At 37.7% G+C, this 16,329-nt stretch overlaps 1 protein-coding gene across 1 annotated transcript in view; it reads left to right on the top strand.

The window, feature by feature from the left end:
* The window catches only part of CDK14 (cyclin dependent kinase 14), a 664,696-nt gene extending 649,461 nt beyond the window's left edge, over positions 1-15,235 (top strand). Inside the window, exon 15 of the mRNA XM_074192846.1 lies at positions 12,300-15,235. The gene's annotated coding sequence lies outside the window, so the exon portion shown is untranslated. The remainder of the gene's footprint in view (positions 1-12,299) is intronic.
* The last annotated feature ends 1,094 nt before the right edge of the window (positions 15,236-16,329 follow it).

The raw sequence follows: 16,329 nt of genomic DNA, 5'->3' as shown, positions 1-16,329 counted from the left end.
ATGCTATATACTGGATTTTAAACACCCTAGTTAAGATTGGTTGCCTTTCATGTAAAGCAGCCACATTTGTCATTTGTAATGTGTTGTGTTGCATAGAAATATTTGTTGTATATGGAAAAAGTTAGGGAAGAGATTGTCATGTATTCTTGTGATTTACAAAACCTAGAATGAATGAATGAAGGATAAATGAATGAATTAATGGATGGATGGATGGATGGATATATGGATGGATGGATGGATAGGTGAATGAATGAAACTTTTATTTTGTACTTACTGTGATCAAGCACTATGCTAAGGGTCAATGGTACTATTAAAAGCCAGCAAGCAAAAGAGTTCTTTCTCTCAAGGAGCTTATGTTCTAAAGAGGGAAATAAATCCATAAAAAGATAACTAGAAAGTATGGAGACTGAGCAAGTATGTCTATATGGAAATGCCAAGGAAGTAAAATGGAGGCCTGGTTGCAGACAAGATAAAGCGAAGATTCATCTATCTGAACCCAGATTCCCAGGAGCAGAATTCAGGTCCCAGGGGGAGGATGTAAAAACTGGAAAAGTCATATAATCCAAATCTAATTTCAAGATGGGGAAACTGAGTCTCAGAAAGTAAAATAACATACCCAAGGGCACAAAGCTATTGCATAGTAGAATGAGGACTTGACCCTAAGTCATTCTGATTCCAAAGTCAGAATTCTTTCCTCTGTGCCGTGCTCTTATAATTATCCTTCTAAAACATCAAAACTGGAAAGAACACCTTGGTTATTTCTTGAACAGCAAAAAACATTATGTTTAGAGTCTGCTGTTAAGGCCACTCATGTATGAAATGTTATGATGGAGTACCAAGTCATTATTGAGAAAGGCATGATGAGCAATTTCCCCATTCTACCAGATCTGATCCTTAGTCCAGAAGAATTAGAGTAAAATAGAGTAAAAATATACTGCCTAGAGTCATAGAACTGGTATCAAGTGGCCTCCTTAGAGATTACTTCCTTCCACCTCACTATCCATCTCAAATAAGGATTGACCTGGAGAAAAATGTATAAAATATTAAATCATTATTTTAGTAATCATTGAGTCCCATCTTCCCTTCTCTACCATGTACCTCATCTCCCTAAGCCTATTCACCTTGGCTAATTTTTATCACTCAGGTCTTGTTCCTGCTTTGTTTCCTCTTTCCCTTCCTATGCCAATGGAAATTTATTTGTTGTGCTTCTGCCATCCATTCCCATAGTGTATCCTAAAAGTTCCTGTTATCTTACTCACCATATCTATGAGATAATACCTAGCCTAGGACAAATTGTTATACCTAAGATGTCCCCACTGCCATCCCCTTGGTGAGTTTCAATCTAGAACATCTACCTCTTATTCATTTTAAAACTAATGCACTTAGAACAAAGGCATTAAATTGAAACTCTATTTGGTATTCATATAGGCATTTGTCTATTTTCACTACCACTGTTTCTCTTTTGCAATCTATTAATCCAGTTACATATTTGAACTTGAGAGTTTCATCTATGCATATATAAAACATTATTCCTTCTTCTAGATGTCTTTGTCAATATTTGTCTATGGTAAATATATTTGATTACCATATAGAGTTACAAAAAAAGTGATCCTAAGCTTAGCTACCACATCAGGGAAGATGAAATAGAGTATAGTCCACCTCCACTAAGAGGAAAATTTATAGGAGATGGAACTAAAATGTAACCATGAAGGGCAGGTAGGTGGTGAAGTGAACAGAGCACCGGCCCTGGAGTCAGGAGGATCTGAGTTCAAACACCTCAGACACTTAGTAATTACCTAGCTGGGTGCTCATTGCCTTGCCAAAAAAAGAGAACCATGCATAGAAGTAGATGAGAGTTCCCTCCTGGATGTAGTTTCTTAACCTAGTGCCATTGACCCAAGGGGTCTGTAAATATATATTGGGAGGTCTATGAGTTCAGACATCACAGCTTTTTTTTTTCCCATTGACCTTTGGTTCATTTTGTAGGTCTATGACTTTTATTTTATATTTTTAAACCCATTCTTTTAAGAGGTATTTCATAGACTTCACCAGATTGCTCAAGGAAGTCATGGCACAAGAAAATGTTTAAGAACCCCTATTATCGAGCCTGGAGTAGGGATTCAGTGATGAGGGAAGTAGGAGACTGGCCCAGTTCTCTCATTATGCTAGCATATTCTTGACCATTCTTGGTGTTAAATAGTGGCAATGCTGCTCTGTCTCACTGTTTGAATCTAGAAGCCCAGATAACTAGCTTGTTAGCTCCATTTTTATGTCTTTAGAAATTATTACACACTAATTCCTATTACCCCCTACTTTTGATGCAGCTCTTACAATGAATGTTTTGAATAGCTTAAAAGTGCCTAAATCCCTGCTACCAGGCAGGTAGGTGATGCAGTGGAGAGAACATGGGTGCTCATCTTCATGAGTTCAAATCTTGTGTGTCCTTGAGCAAATCACTTAACCCTGTTGACCTCAGTTTCCTTATTGTAAAATGAACTGGAGAAGGAAATAGCAAATCATTCCAGTGCCTTTGCCATGAAAACCCCAAATGGAGTCATGATGAAGACAGATAACAAAAACTGTTAACAATATTATATGCCAGTAGTCTAAAAGGTCAGAACTTCAAAACAGGCTAAACAAGCTTTGTAAATATTTATTTGTACATTTGCATAAATTTGCAGTCCCCACATCTGAAAAAAAAAGTTTATTCCTTCTTAGAGAACTAATAGGTTTTTGTCTTTGTATCTCCAATCAGCTAATTGACTTAATTGTTGAGTTAATTGAATTTGCCTAAATTGAGATGAGGTATAAGAAAGGCAAGAACAATAGTTCTGGAGTCCATGAATGCTGGTTCAAAGCTTACCCCTGGAGATTTCTATGTGACAATCTTGGGCAAGTCATTTAATCTAGCCTTGGCCTCAATTTTCTCACCTGTAAAATGAGAAGATTGAACTAGAGGTCCTTAGAGTCCTCTTTGCATTCTAGATCCATGATCTTATGACAGTTTATTTTAAGAATCACTTCAGGACAAAGTATTATTATTATTTAGTGATGATAATAATAATAATAATAATAATTTTACATAGACCAAATAAAATTGTATCATTTTTAAATATTGGAGACTTTTTTTTTTTATTTGAATCACATACTGGCTTCAGTTAAGATTTTTCCTCTGTTGTTCTATAAATCTTCAGAAACAACAGCTACCTTTTAATATGCTTCAGTTTTCCTTCTTTGTCATTTTCTTATTATCACCAGGACAATGACTTTGCAAACTAATGAATAAAATTGAACCCACAGAACATATAGGAACTGATGACTTCGATGTGGCACAAGAATGAAGAATCTGTATACTTCAATACCCTGGGCAATAATACTAGCCAGGCTTTAATTTGAGGAAATCCATCCTGAATAGATTCACATTCCCCTCAGATCTCTTCATTAAAGTCAGCATGAGCTGGTAGTGGTTGCTCTGATTATGAAGTGCTTAGGAATTGGTTTATGGGATATTTATTTTGTTTCTTTACCATAATCAGAAAATGTAATGCAGACATTGTAACCTTAGGACTTTTTCCTGTGGTTTATTTAAATAGGTAGTACTTGGGATGTGATATATAAGGAAGGTAAAAGGGTTAAAATCCTATTTAATTTAATTAACTTGTGCTTACTTGGAAGACCACCAAGTCAGTGCAAAGGTGTGCTGAGAAAATAAATCACAAGTCATATGAAATCTGGGAAAGAACAAGCTACCTTTGAAGAAGGCTTTCCTATTCTTAGTATTGTATCATTTTAATTATTTGCATAAGCTATTCCAGGCTTTACATTTAATATTGCATGGCACTTCAAAAGCAAGCTTAAATAAGCCTTGGTGTTTACAAGAAAAAACTTATTCTTGAGACCTGAAAAGAAAAATAAGTTACAATTCTTTTCATTATTGTTGTAATAATTATATCTTAGAGTATAATGTGTGTTGTACCAAAAATAACCCTATATCTGGCATAATCTAACCCATATATTAAGTTGATGATATTTTAATGAATGTATCTAAGGTTTCTAATTTAGAGAAAAGCCACTTTTTAAGTCACAATCAATATGTATCATTTTCTCAGTCATGCCCACTAAAACCATAGAATGCCACATCTCCAATGGAAATTTCCATCAGCCTGAACTGTTAATGATGAATAAAGTCAGATTTTTAAAATATGAGGTACTTTAATTTGAAGTAAGATTTCACTTAAAGTTTTCAATTCTGGTTTTAAAAAAAATCAAGTCCTTTGTTTTGGCACAATGCTTAAAATATGAAAAATAAGTGCAATTAGTGACTGGTGTATCCAGATGGACATGACCAAATAACAGCTTTCAACTTGAAGGATTTTGGCGATCTAGGAGGTGCCTATAATTATGTCCCTTCTGTTGAATGGGGGAGGGGAGAACCTTGCAGATCTTAACACATTTTAATTGATATTCTTTTGCTGGGCTCAAAAACAGCATGCTGTCTCGTTGTAGAAGATGGTAGAAGTTGGAGAGTTTAGATAATTGAAGGTAGAAATTGGTTACAAAAAGTGTTTTCATTATTTTACTACAATTTAATAGTCCAGTATTATCTCAATAAACTCCCATTCACCCCCTTCCCCCAAAGGTCCACAGCTAAAACTTTATCTACAAAATAAGGATAAATGGTGCACATTTATTTCAGATTGCTGTTTAAAAAATATAACAATTTTCTCAGACAACTCTCCTACCAAACTGTTCCACCAAACTGAATCTTGTTTAAATGTACAAGAAAGGGTGAGATAATTGGATGAACTAAAAGTTCCTTCTACTGTGTGACTTAGAAAGCTTTCTACTTTGATAAGCATCAGTTCAGGAAATTTTAAACATCCATACTCTACAATCTATCCTTAAAGGTCACAAATTTCTTCTGGCAGTGCTTGGATATGGTGCAGAAATATTCCATTTACCATCCCCAATCCCCCTGTCCCCATCACTTTTCCATTGATTTTTGTCTGAATTGGAGCTCTGCTATGTGTGATCAAAGAGTTTCTCTATTGTAAAATCATTAAACATTTCTCATTAATGATTACGTGGATGTGAAGTGAGCTGTCTTAACTCCATAAAAATAGTTGTAACCAAATGTTAATATATCTGAGCTTTTACTGAAAGCAACCCATGTTTAAAAGCTTACCTATGTACCAGCAAGGTCAGAGTTCATTATCTCAACTCAGTTTTAAAACTGTTATTTCAAATTATACACTTCAAATTCTGGATGCTTGTATGTGTATGTGTGCCAACAAGTATGTTTAATCATTGACTTTTTTTATTTGATAGATTTTGAAAGCTCATCTGACTTTTGTTGTTTTTTTCATGCACAGATATCTTCATTTGGGAGGGAATTTCTGCTCTCTGGGGTAATTCGGCCCTTAAGCTTTGATCAAGACTTTTCATGGGCTTGATTGCACACTGCAGAAAACTCTGCTTGAGGGTGGGTTGGTTACAAAAGACTTATTTTGTTTACTTATTTGGGTGAGTTTTTAATCCAAAATGTTCATCATATCCCTGTAAGGGGAGTGATGTTTCCCTATCAAAGCTCAGAGTGACAGCTATAGAAATTTTTCCTGGGTATATTTCATGTGAGAATCTATTCATATGGTAACTGAGGGGAGACAAAGATACTTGTGGACTTTATTCTCTCTTCAGAGACTGTGGGCACACTCCCTAGGCAGTTATGAGTAACAAAGGCTTATTTAGCTAAGACTCAGGGCTTGATTTTCAAACTTAAAGCATATATATATATATATATATATATATATATATATATATATATACATACACATATTCCTCATACCACCACTTCCATATGCCACCCATCTGGGTATCCACCTGAATCTCCCACAGTTGAAAAAATGGGTTCCTAAATAAACATTATTCAAATACATGAGTCTCTGAAGCCGAGAAAGGTTCTCTATAGAATGGAGTGGCCAAGATAGTAAAATTTTAATTGAATTTTGGAAAGTAGCAAAAATGGGAAAGTAACAATATAGAGTCAGACTTCACGCAGACTCTGGAAGGGATTTGTCGAAATCTTTTGGAAGGAAACCACAGGAAGAAAGCTATAGCTATAGAGAGCTGGTATCACGAGTTTATTTGGGAGACATTTTCAATTATGGAAATTCTTGTTCAGGGATTATGGGATTTGACCTAGCCATTTTACCTATCTTCATAGTATATCGATGGTTCTTTTTCTTTTTTTTTTCATTTCCTTTTCTTCCTATTTTCGTCTCCACTGATTCGATCATTATTCATCATTTTGATGTGTCTCATTCCAGAGTGCCCATTTGTGGGACATCAGGAATCCGTTACTAAATAAATCTGGTGCTTAATAGATTCTGAGTAGGAAAAAAACTCCAAGCATAGAAAGGATGTATTTGGTTTCTTTGAAAAGATCAAAATTATTTGTTAATGCTCTAATTTCCAAAGTGCAGTTGTATTCTATCCAGCCAGCCTGAGTATTTCTCCTACCTTCACTAGGCAACTGTACCAAACAGAGCCTGAAATAGAAATGAGCTAAGTCACCCATTCGCCCCTATATACCCCAGTGAATGGTAGCTCTCATCAAACTATATGCACATTTTAGCCGATGCAAGGAAGGCCCCCAGCACATTTAAGTTAGAACTGAAATCATCACTGCTTTATAGCTGAGCATTGACACCACTGAGGAACAGGAGGAGTGTGGGGTGGGGGCGGGGGGGAAGGGAGAGAAAAAATATAGGCTGTGGAATCTTCTTGGTTCCTTTACAAGAAGAGTTCTTGGGTTTATTTTTTATTCTGTTTTAAAATTTTAAAAAGGAAGGGAGGGAGAGAGAAGGAGAGGGAGAAAGGAGGGGGTAGCTAGTAGTGAGCAAAATAGACCAACCAGCCAAGGCTTGACTACCTGATCATCCTTGAGAACATGAAACAAGTGTTCTGGAGACAGAGAGAGAGAGAGAGAGAGAGAGAGAGAGAGAGAGAGAGAGAGAGAGAGAGAGAGAGAGAGTGTTTTCCTGGGGTAGACAAACAGCACATATGTGCCATCCTACATACACACATAGATTTAATGGGGGGCACAAAGGGGAAAGTGGAGGAGCCTGGCCTGTTTTTAATTTGGGTCTGTTTGCTTGTATTCAGCACTTAAGGGCTCCTGCATTCAGTTTGCTCAAAAGAGTGATCAAGTTTTCCTTGCCCATGCCTCCAATCAGAAATGCATGAAGGGCAGCTGCAGAGATAATACATTTTCCCCAAAGGCTTTGGCTGAGCAAATTAGGTGTCAATGGGGTGCCCGCTCCGGCAGTACTCTCTCTAATTAGTCTCTTGAGCCTAGTTGGTGGCGGGTATGAGATGATCTAATCAATTGGTCTGTGTCTGATGGTACGTGTAAAAATCCTACCCGGCAGAGCTCTCTCCCACAGGTCACTCACCTGCACAGCGGGAAGGCTCACTTTCATTTTTCATCTCTTCTGTCACATGATGCTGACAGTTGGTTTTAAGAAAATTGAATCCAAAAAATATCTAGTTCATAGGGCACCCAGGTCAGAACAAAGTTGCATTATGGGTATCAGGGATCCAATTAATTAATATTTATAGCCAAGGAGCTCCATGTAGATAGTTTCTGAATAAAATGGTTATCAATAATAATCCATTTCATGCGAAATGGATTTCTTTTGTAGAGATAGAAGAAAGTCACAAATGACAAATGGTGGTGTCTGTATATCTGAGGGGACGATGCATGTAAAAGATTCGTGTCTCTGGGTGTGCCGTATATCTCAATGGTTGAGAATGTGTAAGTGGATGATTTAAATCGATCTGATATTTTACTTCCCATAAGAGACAGAAACATCCTTCACTCATCCCCACCCTAAACCTACTCACCAAACATCTGGTCATACTTACACTTAAAAGAATTTCTACATATATTCAGTGTACTCACATACATGAGTAGTTCTCTCCACCACCAAATTGCCAGCAGTATAAACAGTGCTACACTGTGGGCCAATCAAGTATTTTGACAGCTACCTCAACCTCAAACTGGGTATTCAGGATCATAGCTAAAGTGATGTTCCATAAGAGGTTGGGCTAAATAGTAACTTCTGGTGAAACTTTCACTAAGGCAGCATCGACACCATTGTTGGGTCTCTTCAAGTGATGTGTTGGGTATCAATTTAAAAAAAAAGTGGAAGGAGGGAGCAAAGTCATCTTTCACTGTGATAGTACTTAATTGCTACAAAATTACGCTGGACCAAAACTTCTTCTAGAATAGAAGTCACTACAGCACACTACTACTAGAACTCAAACCTGATAGAAATTCAAAAAAGCATAAAAAATGATTAGCAATAAACTATGTATGTAGCAAGGGCCACCTTATGGAGAACATCTTTCCATTCCAACATATTTAATTCTCTCAAGTCTCCCAATAGCTTTGAGAACGCAAACTTCAGTGATATGTAAAGCCACCTCCCTTTCAAATGAGCCGCTTACCATGATCAACAATAACAAAGAACCATTGATTTAAGCCTTAAAGTGATACTAAGTTAAACCCACAAAGAATTATAGAGACATGGTTCCTGCTGTTGGATCAAAGGCTCCAAAAGAGCTGTCTGCATTTAGTGCTTTCCCTTCTCCTCTCACTAACTTCTCTGGCTTCATTGCCTAACTAATACTCTTTCCCACCAAAGTGACAAGTGCTCTCTGTTAATTGCCCAGTCCAGTGGCATCTTCTTAGTCCTCATCCTTATTCATCTATATACAGCATCTGATATTGGTAACAACCTCTTCTCCTCACCTCTTCCTTTCCTGTGTTTTCATGACACTGCTTTCTTCTGATTCTCCTCTTAACCCATCCAGTGGCTCCATCTTGATCTCCTTTGCCAGATGACTTACTATCTTGGTCCCCATGTGGGGATGTACTGCAGAGATAACTAATTGTCCATTGAATATTTCCAACCCGGTTTCCAACACATCTTAAACTCAATGTGTCCAAAAAAGACAGCCAATGACCATTTTCTTGCTAACTTTTCTATTTCTCTTGAGGGCACCACCATCTCTCAATCTCACAACTTCAGAATTATCTTTGACCCTTCCCTCTCAGCATCCCCCTTAGCCAACCATTTACCATTTATCTCTCTCATATATATATTTTCCCTTCACTCCACTCACACAGCCACTCTCTTAGTTCAGATCTGTGCTATGATAGTAATCTGTTAATTGATCTCCCTGGAACCCATCCTCCCATGGATGTGACCATATCACTGTCCTTTTCAACGAGTTCTGGAGGGTCTCTAGATTGGTGCTTCCTCTTTTTGATACTTAAAGATTCCTCACAATCAGGCTCCAACCCACTTTTTTTAGATGTATTACACATAACTCATTTTTCTACCCTTTTTACCACACTTTATCCACTGCATCACCTAGCTACCCTGACGCACAGCATACCCTCCCTTTAAAAACAACTATTGAATAGTTTTAAGCAAGTTAGCAGATATGGCCCTGAAAGCATCAAAACTATGACAAGATGACCAAATTAGATCTAGATGAATCCAGACATACCCCAGAATTCTATGACTCTTTTGAGACTATCTTTTGTATAATCTGGCTCAGGCTCTAAGGAAAGAGCACTAAAAGAAGGGGGAACATGAGTGAGAAATCAGAGGCATGCATGTGTGCTCAGAGACACAAAGATAATATTAACAGTAAAGGGGAGATGTGGGGACTAAAAGGGAAATATTCTATTTTCATAATCACAGAACTGTAAAACTGTGAAATCTAGCACCCTGCCCAGCACCTACTTGTCAAGAAGTTGTTTCCATGTTCTCTGTCTCGGGAATGCAATATCTATATAGACACAGTAGACTCAGAGGTGCCTGTCTATATTTGAGAGAGGCCAGTGATATGGGAGAAATTAGAAATCCAGGAACCAGGAGTTATATAGCAAGTATTTGCCTAGAGGAAAGATGCAGCATCAAGAGTTATCTTGAGTTCCATCTCTTTGAAAGAAGACAAAATCCCAACTGGATTGGAATAGTCTCTCGTTTCAGTTCCTAAATGATGAAGTAGATTCAAGAGCCATAATTTTGATGAAGAAGAATCATTTACTTGGGTTATTCTTATTTTCCTTATCAATGAAATGTTTCACTTACCTGTCCATGTCATGCTTGTTAACTGAGTCTTCCCCAAGGCTCTGGAATAGGCCCTCTTCTTTTCTCTATCTTGCTCTCATCACTCAACCAGCTAAGTGGGTAGAAAGCTGGTCATAGAATCAGAAAGACCTGAGACTGAAGGCAACCTCAGACACTTGATTGTGGTGGAACCCTGGGCAAATCATCTAACCTCTGTCTGCCTCTGTTTCCCCAACTGTAAACAGTGGATAATAACAATACCTACTAACTGGAGTTCTTATAAGAATCAAATGAAATAATATTAATAGTAAAGCGCTGGCACATAGTAGGCAATTAATACATTTTTGCTTCTTTTGCCTTCTCCCTTCTAGTGAATACAGTTGAAATTTTCATTTAGATTATTCTCAGATCCAGCCCTAACCTTTTTCCTGACCTCCAGTCTTCCATTTCCAATTGCTTGCCAGACATCTTAAATCCAGTATTATCAAATTTAAGTTATTCCCCCCAAACTCCATCTCTTTCTCTTCCCTTCCCTCCTTCTAAACATTCCTGTTAAAGAATTACTGTCATTACTGTCAAGGACCCCACCATCCTCTCAGTTTGAGGCTCACAAATCAGTTGTCATTCTCAGCTCCTCATTCACCTCTACATATCTAATCCATTATCAGGTCCCATTATCTCTACTTTGCGATGTCTCCCCTATTTGTCCCCTGCCCCCCCCCACTCTTCCTTGACATGGAAGCCACTCTGGTACAAGCCCTGCAATAGCCTTCTGGTCCATCTCCCTAGCTTTATTTTATTTTCTTTCCTCTATAGTCTATCTTAGACTTAGATCATCCTAAAGCATAAAACTATGTAACCTGTAACCCTCCACCCCCGCCCATGTAACCTCTCTCTCCTCTCCCTATAGGATTAAATAGCAAATCCTTCATTTGACTTTTAAAAACCATCACAGCCTGGATCCTTCATACCCTTCCAGTCTTCTTATACTTTGCCCTTCTGCATATACTCTGTGATCCAGTGACACCAGTCTTCTTGCTATTTCAAGCACACAGTATGACATCTTCCAATTTTTCCCTGGGCCATCTCCCTCGTCTGGAATATTTACCTCTTCATCTCTAGCTCATAGCTTCCCTTGCTTCCTGTGAGTCACAACTCATATCATACCTTCTGCAAGAATTCTTTCTTTCTCCCCTTTAAAAGGTTGTTTCCCACTAAGATAGCTTGCAGTTTACCACCTATAGAATATTGTATGTATGGAGCCTGTTGTCTCCCCCATTTGCCTTTCTCTGTATCTCCTGGTCTTAGGAACAGTGACACATAGTAGACACTTAATAAATTCTTGCTGATTAGTTGCTTAGTGATTAACTTACATCAGCCATCCTTTGGAAGTATTCAAGGATGAAAAGGAATTAACGGCGGGGGGGGGATTGAGGGATATAAGAGGGTGTTGTGGGATTGAACGTTCTGTCTTCTTGAGCTGTTTGGCTGAAAGTATTTTTTTTTTTCAGTTTTTGTGAGGCAATGGGGTTAATTGATTTGCCCAAGGCCACATGGCTAGGTAATTATTAAGTGTCTGAGGCCGAATTTGAACTCAGGTACTCCTGACTCCAGGGCCAGTGCTCTATCCACTACGCCACCTAGCCACCCTAAGTATTTACTATATTAATCAACCGTAGGCACCCACTGGTTATTTCATCCAAGTGAGGTGTGATTTTTTTTTCTTTGTTGTATGTTATATTTGTTTGTTGATATGTTAAGTTTTGTTTTTATTTTTGCAACATAAACCATATTGACAAATTTGGGGCTAATTCTTCCAAAATACTAAATGCTTCTAACCGGTGAACACATACAATTTACAGATTTAGAGAAGAAAAGTTGCCAAATTTCTTTCTTTCTAAGTGAGAGGAGAAACTAAAATAAAAGCATCTGTTTATCATATTACACTAATAGGTGGGTTCAGTCTGGATCTACTGCTCCAAGTTTCTGCTGAGTTGTTGTGGAAATAACTGGCCCTACTTTTGAGGGACTTTTTCCTTTAACCTATCATATAATTTGGGGAGCATGAAAGGGTGCGAAGTTTGAGAGTTTTGTTTTGTTTTGGATTTCTTTTCTTTCTTCACAATTTGCTTTTCTACTTTTTTCTTGCAGGATTAAGTTGTCATCATTCCAGGGAGAAGAAAATCTAATGAAGAGGCCAATAATATGAAGTGAATCATGGTTCAGTTTCCTTTCTCTCTCCCTATGGTGGATTTTGTTCAGAAGAAAATTGAAGCTGGCAAGACCCTATTTTCCCTGCAATTTATTTAAAACCTTGCACGCATTCGGATACCTTGTGATTTCAGAGAACTATGTGAAGATTAAGCTTTGCTTACTGATACATGGCATGTATTCTTTCCAGTCTTTTGTGTTGGATTTTGTTTGATTTTCCACTGCGGTGCGGCATCGTTGTAAAGGTTTTTATGCTTTCACCAGCAAGGTCTTAAATACATTAAGACAACACATTTGGTGTTCACACTTCTCCAGTAATGTCTGTACATAAAAGCCACAGAGTGGCATAAAAGAATGTGTGTTTTCTCTGAGAATAGTTTGACCAGTAGGAAGCCATTTTTAGCTAGAACAAACCCTTATTTGCTGACTGACAAGGACAGTCCCTGGCCACGATGCCATCAATGTTTTATTTACTTCGTAAGAATCTTTACATATAGCTTTGATTTTTTTTTAATCCAAGGAAATAATTGCACAATTAGCACATCGAAACTTGGTTACTGTTCTTAAATTACAGAGCATGCCAGTCATCAGAATAGGTTGACAATGAGACCAGGGCTGGGGGGGGGGGGGTGAAGGAAAAGGGAAACAGAACATATGAACAAAGACAATTATTGCTTCATTGATTAATTAATTGCTCTTTGGTCCTTAGAGTTCAAAGTAGCCTTTTGGTTTTCATAGATCTTCTCTACACTTGGTTTTTCTCATATTGTGTTATCTTTGGAGTATTTCCTTAAAAAAAGAGTTTATAGGATTAGGAAATGCTGAATGAGCCATTAAAGCAATCTTTGCTTGTTAGCTTTAGGAAAAAACAAAGTGTAAAGCTTTCCACAAGTAAGTTTGCTGTCTCAAATTCAAAGTTCCATTTTGTCTTCATTTCAACATAATTGGAAGATGCCACTGGACACCCATTGGAGAGACTGCCAAAACAAATATGCAGTACACATTTTAAAAATTTTGCAATGCATCATTTAGAAAGAGGGACCCAGCTACCCAGATTTAAGGACACGAGGGAAATTTGGGTAAGAAGGAGAAGACCTCAAATTGGAAGCAAAAGAGAGATGGAAGCTCTGAGTTTCTCAGATCTGGAATGAATGGTGTCTGAATTCAAGAAAAGTAGGAGTACTGTGGGGCTCACTGCTGCATTGTAAACAGTATAGAGCCCAAGGAATACTTCATTCACATCCTGAGGACACAGCTTGCCATGGAAACTTCAGATTATACATTGGCTCAATCTTACCATTTCCTTCTTGGTTTTCCATTTACTATGGCTACAACAAGGGAAGCCAACACTCAATCTTGAAGAGCTTTTTCTCACATTCAGGACACAGCAGAAAAAGGGAGCTGAATTTCAGAATTCATAAGACCCAGAATTGTAAGCATGTAGAATATGATGTCATTGCTTAACTACATTAATACGATGTGAATTCAACATTGATTTTTAATTGTACAGTACCTACTAAACCAGAAAGTCTTTGCTATTTGACACTTAAGGAAAAACAAAACATTTACCCAATGAGAAAATGTTCACCATTTGCTCCCAGGAGATCTATTCCATTCTTTTATCATATATTCCTACCAAATTTAAGGTATTTCAAGGCATTTTGAACCTTTGAAGTATTTTGTTTTAAAGCTGATACTGGAAATTTTTTTTAAAAGGAAATTACATTCTTGATCTCAACCAACATTTTCACGGGTTTGTTCTAAAGCTTCATGTTTCTATTTGGTCAGAGGCAGAACTTCATCCTGTGATTAGAATGGAGAATTATAATTTGCTGTTTTAAAAGTATTATGGTTGCTGACAAGAGGGAGAAAGAAAACCTGAAAACATTTACTATAACAAAGGTTCAAATTAGGAACGAGGCGGCCATTCCATAGGTATGTGTCACTTGTTCAGCGATAATTGCTCTAGAAAGACCAGAAAACTTTTTTGTATTTGTATTACTCAATGAAGAAATCTGCTGGTCTGACTTATAAATGAACTGTCTACGGAGTTAATTGCCTTTCAGGAAGGTTTACTACTTTGCCATCCAATTTATAAAGCCAAAGATTTGGCTGACTCTCTCTTCCATTCTCATTCATATTTCCTTCCCCTTTTCTCCCCTTCATGTTTAAATTAGCCCTGGAAATTGTGTTCCATTTACTTTTTAGTCAAAGGAAGCACTAGTATGTTGGACAAGTTTATTTTCCTATAAAAGAATAACTTGAAATCAAAGAGCTGGGGTAGTTCGAACGCCTAAGCACTGTGATTGTATCAACATTACATCACTGCAGAGAATTCTGAATTGAGTCTTGGGATCTGATTTCCATTTTTTCTTCTTTTTAAAAGCAACATTCTGGTTAGCAATACTTCTGCACACATAATGGGGAAACTTTCCTCTGCAAAGGAAAGTCCTGCAAAACTTTCTAGGGGAGGTGGGGTGGGGGAAGACAACTGTCAATTTACCGATAGGAGGGGTGAGAGATATTTCTACCTCCCAAGAGTGATAAGAGAAGAGGGGAAGAGACATTTCCCCCAGGCTTTGGGAGAGGACACAGGCCTCTTGGCATTCTCTGTACGCACATAACTGAAAGTATAGTCCACATTCTATGTTATACTTCTTTACTAGATACTATTTGTGAATATTCTTGATTTTGTAATCTCTGTTACTTAAGATGTTTAGGCTGTACATAATAGGGAAGAAGACTGGCTCCCCTTTAAAATAGAAATGCACTGCTGCTTCATTATGTAGAGAAGCCTATTTCCTGGCTTGTGGGTGACAGTAACTTTGTATGTCACCATTTTGCAATTTTCACACACACACACACACACACACACACACACACACACACACACACACACCAAAAAATAAAATAAAATGAAATAAGCAATGTTCCCCAACCCCCACCCAAGTGTATTTTAGCGGCACGTACAAGATACTCGTTTTCTAGCTGGAAGTGTTTTTTGTTGGGGTTTTTTTTGTTTTGTTTTGTTTTGTTTTTTAACTTTTAGTTTTTGGATGATACACCATGCTGTGTATTTTGTAAAAGGGCAAATGGGCACAGGATGAAAGCGGCCGTGTCATTCAAAAAAAAAAAAGTATGATTTCTTCACAATGACAGCCTCGTAAGCAGAATGGTATAATACATGTTGCATTATTTGTTACAACTTGTACTTTGTCTGTATTATGAGAGATGTAATGGTTTGTCAGCTGTAACTGTTGTTTTCTTGTAATATGATATGGAATAAAGTGTAGCCGAATCTCCCTATATTTTCTCCTGTATTAGCCAATGGGAATACAAAAACAAATAGGAAATTGTCCCAGCTTTCAAGGAGTTTGTAAGATATAATTTTACAACTGGTTGTTGTTTCTTTGAGTGCTCATAATCACATATCCTCTCTTCTGACCACCCCTTCCCCCAAAGAAACTTTGTAGGACTGGATCAGACAGAAAAAAATTAAATGGAACATTCCAGAAGATCCCACTAAAACTATTTTATTTGCTGTGCCGGTTTTCCCCAAAATGAGCAGAGACATTGCAAAACAAACCCAGCCATTGCAAGATCATCAGCATTCCCAAGACATGATGCAGATGTTCACCACATGTTTCACCCATCACAAATTTCATCTGTGATCTGATCTTGTGTAATGACTCTTCCTTTTGCATTTTACTGGCTTTTGCTTTGTTTTTTGCACCTTCTCCTATGATGTAGGACGCATCTGTTAGTCTCCATCAAATACATATCAAAGTACAAGTGGTTTCCCCCGCCTTAATGTTATACAGCATCTTCCAGTTGACCTTTTCCACCCCATCTCCCTTCCCAGACTCATGCAGTTGAGGGGAGCTCAGTGCGAACTCTTCTCAGAGCCTCCCAGACAACCTAGAATACCAGCTAGGAAGAGTTAGTGCTTTGAAGCAGAACAAGTTTGGGT

Source organism: Macrotis lagotis, chromosome 7 (assembly GCF_037893015.1).
Source record: "Macrotis lagotis isolate mMagLag1 chromosome 7, bilby.v1.9.chrom.fasta, whole genome shotgun sequence".
In the NCBI taxonomy this organism is placed as follows: domain Eukaryota; kingdom Metazoa; phylum Chordata; class Mammalia; order Peramelemorphia; family Peramelidae; genus Macrotis; species Macrotis lagotis.
Note: the sequence above shows the minus strand (reverse complement) of the source record. Positions and strands in the feature narration are given on the sequence as shown.